The sequence below is a fragment of the Bufo bufo genome, chromosome 8, assembly GCF_905171765.1.
Source record: "Bufo bufo chromosome 8, aBufBuf1.1, whole genome shotgun sequence".
NCBI lineage: Eukaryota > Metazoa > Chordata > Amphibia > Anura > Bufonidae > Bufo > Bufo bufo.
Window position 1 is genome coordinate 11099437 of NC_053396.1, and position 5337 is coordinate 11104773.

The 5337-nt window shown below is 42.3% G+C and overlaps 1 pseudogene; it reads left to right on the plus strand.

Annotated features, from left to right (window-relative positions):
* The first annotated feature begins 580 nt into the window (after nucleotides 1-580).
* LOC120977559 lies at nucleotides 581-1533 on the plus strand (annotated as a pseudogene).
* The last annotated feature ends 3804 nt before the right edge of the window (nucleotides 1534-5337 follow it).

Genomic DNA, 5337 nt, shown 5'->3' on the forward strand with positions numbered 1-5337 from the left:
GGCGCCGGACACCGGAAGTGATGAAGGTGACGCACTTCCGGTCTCGCAAGATCACGGAGGGAGCGCACCGGAGGGCCGGACGCTGCCTTCAGCGCCCGACACTGTAAGCTAGAAGCACGGAGGGGGGAGGGGAAAGGGGGAAAACCAGTAACTCGGTGCGGACGGTGCCCGGAGTTCTAGATCCGCCTGCAGCAGCAGGGAGCCGGAACCTGTAAAATAAAGCAGAAATTTTATCATAATCATCATAATTATACCATTAACCCTAAAAAGGGGGACTCCTAGTAAGGAGTTCAGCCTGTCACTTATCAGTCCACAGGACAATAAAAAAGCGACCCCGTCCAGACAGGGGGCGGGTTATATAGGGGGCGGGCATTAATTAATTAATTAATTAGATTACTTGGCAGAAATGTTTTGTTTTAATAAAATTCCGCCTGTCCTGACCAGCTTCACAGGGGCAAATCCCCACTTGTGCTGCTGGTTAGGACGAAAGGGAACCTTAAAAGGTTTATTGGGAATACTTATGGAATTTCTTTGTCTTCTACTTTTATGAGTTATTTTTGTACATTTTGTTTACACTTCCATGAATCCCATGGCAAAAGCAGAAAACCTGTCCTCTGTGTCCATATTTCTGGTCATGGGTCTATGTGACAGTGAAGAACCTCAAATTCTGCTCTTTTTCATGTTCCTTGGCATCTACCTCATCACAGTTGTTGGTAATTTTGTAATTCTAAGTGTCATCTCCTCTGACCAGAGGCTAAACACTCCCATGTACTTCTTCTTAGCCAACCTTTCCCTTATTGACATCATCTTCTCATCCATCACGGTCCCAAAGCTTCTGTTCATTCTGGTCACCGCTCAGAAGACCATTTCTTTCTCCAGCTGTGTCACCCAACTATCATTTTTCAATTCTTTGTAGTGGCGGAGTGCTACCTTCTTGCCATTATGGCTTATGATAGATATATGGCCATCTGCTTCCCGCTGAACTACACCCTGATCATGAGCCGGGAAGTAAGGTTCAGGATGGTCCTCGGTTGTTGGGCTTGTGGTTTAGTGAACTCAGTGGTCCAAGTAATTTCAATTTCCTGTCTTGACTTTTGTGGTCCAAATAAAGTTGACCATTTCTCCTGTGACGTTACTCCTCTGTTCAAGTTGTCTTGCTCTGACACCCGTCTTGGTGAAGCCATTTTTTTAATCATGGTGGCACTTGCTGGGAAGGGACCACTTAGTTTCATCATGGTCACCTATGGCCGGATCATTGCGGCGGTTACGAAGATTAGCACCAGAAAAGGTTGTATTAAGACCTTCTCTACCTACGCCTCTCACTTCACAGTGGTGGCCCTATACTATGGCAGCAGGATCTTCAGTTACATCTGGCCCTCCTCTACCTACTCTATGAGCAAAGATGTAAATGTGGTAGCTGTGCTCTACACTATCATGACTCCCATGTTGAACCCCATTATTTACACCTTGAGAAACAGGGAGGTAAAACGGGCACTAAAGAAGATACCGGGGTGCAAGGGGATAGGATTTTGATATCTACAGACATCCATGTTTCATCACCTACTATCACAATAAAAGGTTGCTAAAAATGTATGCACATAATAAAGTTAAAATGCTCAAAAATGTGTGGAGTTTAAGTTTGGATAGTTCTTAATGGCTTTGAAAAATATGGAAATGGGTTTAACTGGGTTCTAGGCCTGCATCTAGGCCTACTTACCACCCTTGGGTCTACTGATGAGTTGGCCCATTACCATGGAAGGTTTTAACCTCAACTTCTTGCTAGTTTTACATTTGGTGCCACTCAAATCACTGCCTGCCTACCAATCCAAGAGCATTACAATAGTTGTTACCATAGGTCCCACATCCCAAAAGTAGTTTATTCCACCACACCTTCCAGATAGAACATACCCCACACCCACCCCATGTAGAACAAAAGGATGGCGAGACCCTTAGGCTACATTCACAAAATTAAAGACGGACACACTGTTTTTCATGGCCATTTTTCATCCATATTTGCAGCCATTTTCTTGCCGTCTGTCCGTTTTGCATCTGTTTTTTATCAGCCATTCAAAACCGATATATCAAATTGGCTTTCTTTTTTAAATCCCACCCCTGCAGTGCCCTCTATATACATAATGTCCCCCATAGTGCTCCCTGGAATAAATCCCCCATAGTGCCACTAGTATGACTAATACCCCATTAGTGCCCCCCAGTATTATTAATGCCCTCATCAGTGGCCCTATTTATTTTTATTTTTTATAACTTTCTTTATTTGGTTGTAAAAGGTAGATAATATACATTTTGGAAATGACATTGTATGTAGTATACAATTATGCCACCGACATATTACATCATGTACATCCTTTTATAGAACCTAAACCATATTTGCATATGATTACATTTGAAAATGGCATTTATGTCAACTCTTATATCCCCCCCCCAACCTTTACCCCCCCAACATATGTTGCTCATGTTGATCCAAAACATCCCCTCTGAAACCTTCTAACAACATAATTCTACATGCGACATCTCTCTTATATTTCAAGTATTCCTAGTGTGCCCTTGACTTTTGCTTCCAGATACCACTTGGTTTGCACAAAGGGATCAGTGGCCCTATTATTATTAATGCCCTCATTAGTGCCCCAAAGTATTATTAAAGGGGTTGTGTCATCTCAAACATTGGGGGTATATCACTAGAATATGCCACCAATGTATGATAGCTGCGGGTCCCATCTCTGGGACCTACACCTATCTCTAGAACAAAGCTCACAAACTGAAGGAGAGGGGAAAGGGAGTGCCGAAAATTGCCGAGACTTCTATGGAATATTGATTTCAACATGAACGTTGCAAGCAATGAATTCAAATACATATGATACTTAGTAGCCCCCAATATTATGAATACCCCCTTAGATGCCTCCAGTATTCTGAATGCCATCCTCTGTGGCTCCCCCCCCCCCTTCCTTGGCCCCCATTTTGCTTATGTCACACTCGTTCTTCACTGCATGCAGCAGGAAAGGACCTGCGGTTCCGGCGTGGTGATGTCATCATACTGGAAACGTCAGGTCCTGCTGCATCCAGTGAGGAGCAAGTGTCTGTCTGCGTGCAAGTGGATGGGGTGAGGGTTATTATTATTATAGACCACGTGTACCAGGGGCGTAGCTATAGGAGAAGCATTGGAAGTGGCTGCTTTGGGGCCCGACCTCAGAACAGGTCCACCCAGGAGGAGGACTAAAAGATTTTATTGTCAGGGGCCCCGCAACAGTATTAATCAATTACGTTATTTACAGTGACACTGTAGGGACCTGGTCTGAGAGAGCGATCTTGACTAGCCACAGGAGTGGGGGTTGCACTGGAGGAGGGGGTTGCAAAAAAGTTGCTGGGGAGGGTCGTTCAAAAATTTACTCTGGGGCCCAGTCATTTCCAGTTACGCACCAAAGTGTACCCATTTTAATTGCCATTAGACGGGAGCACTCCTGTTTAAATGGCAGTTAAAAACGTCCCACTGAGCCATGAAAACGACCAAAATAAGGACATGTCCCACATGTGAATGTAGCGTTAGGCCAGATTTCATCTCAGGCTCTTTCTGAAGAAAAAGAGACATTCACAAGTGGGGGGACAAAGCCAAACTGAGTTAGGCCCCCTCACTCTCGATGAACCACATGGCCAGACTCAACCAGGTCCAAGACATCCTGCAACTAGCGAAGGTACAAAAACTAAAAGGCCTCCATACACATAAGAGAAAAATTGTCCAAGTCCACCGATTATTGGCCGAACCAGCCAACTGACCCTTCACCGACAGAAGGTTTCAGGGATAGAAGAACCGGACATGTTGAATTTTAACACCTGATCCTTTTGTTCAGGCAGGAGACAGCTCGGCCCATAGATAATGAGGGTCTACGGGCACCTTATCTGACTCATTACTCCTCTACGGTTTTCCTTTTGGGGCAGGAGACTGAATCCGTTATTGACAATATCTCCACTTTTTTATTTCAATTTCATTTTTTTTTTTATTCTCTTTTTTTTCTTTTCACTTGCAAGGAGCAGTATGTAACATGTAATAAGTGTGCATAAAGTCTGGAGACACTTCAACTTTAGAATGTTTTTTATTTTATTTTCAGTTCCAGAGGTGACAAAGTCCCGAGGGAATCTCTCTGAAGGGTTTTATATGAGAGCAGAGAGGACAGAGCACAAGGCGGGTGTCGGGGGACAGACTGTGAGTATGATGCCAGGCACAGCGTGTATCTGCTGCATTTCTAGTCTTGTAGTCTTCCAACATTGATGATGATCTAAAACAGAACACTTTTATTACTAATATATATATTTTTTATATATATTAACTTTTTTTTTTTTACTCGTGACAATTTTTTCTTTTATAATTTGTAGATTTTTTTGCTTTTATTTTATATATTCTTTACTTTTTTGTCTTTTTACTCATCACAATTTTTTATTTTAATTTGTAGATTTTTTTGCTTTTATTTGATATATTCTTTACTTTTTTTTGTCTGTTTACTCACCACAATTTTTCATTTTAATTTGTAGATTATTTTTGCATTATCAAAATATAATTTATTATATAAAAATAATTTCTGTCATTCATTTTTCTCATACAATTATTATTATTCACAGAATTCTTTCATGCAGTCTCTCGAGGAGGTGCAGACAATAATTCTTTACATCTCGGACGGTAATTAGAATATTCTCCATAAGATTAGCAATTTGTCACGAGAAGCCCCCCCGGACCCCTGAGGACTCAGCTGTAGGTCACTGGATGGCGCTGTGTGCATTATATTGCAGCTTTTCATACAATGAATGCCTATACGAATCTAATAAAATACTTAACAACATTAACGCTTTAATGCCCGCACTATTCTGGGTCTTGAATGGATTATTTTAAGGCCGTTTCATGTCTTCAAATTTCTGATAGATTTTTTGTGCTTCAGTTTCTCACCATTTCCAAGAGATGTGTTTGCTGTCAGTGAATGAGAACACTCCGGTTTACGTTCAGATGCAGCAAACCTGTGCAGCGCTATTCCTCCTCTCAGCTGAGGGTTTGTTACAATTGTATCCAGTCCAGACAACGCTCTGTGAAGTAAACAGCCGGGACTCCAGACTGATACATTGTAGCAAACTCGCAGCGAGACCTGTGCAGCGGCTGCTGATGTCTTTGGCTCACAGAGCATTGTCTGCACTGGATACAACTGTATCCACTTCTCAGCGGAGAGCAGGGCGAGCTGTGTGCAGCCGAATGTAACCAAGAGTGTCTTCATTCACTGACAGCAAACATATCTTAAAATTTGTGAAGAACTAAAATACTGGAGGTCATTTATTAAAGTACTT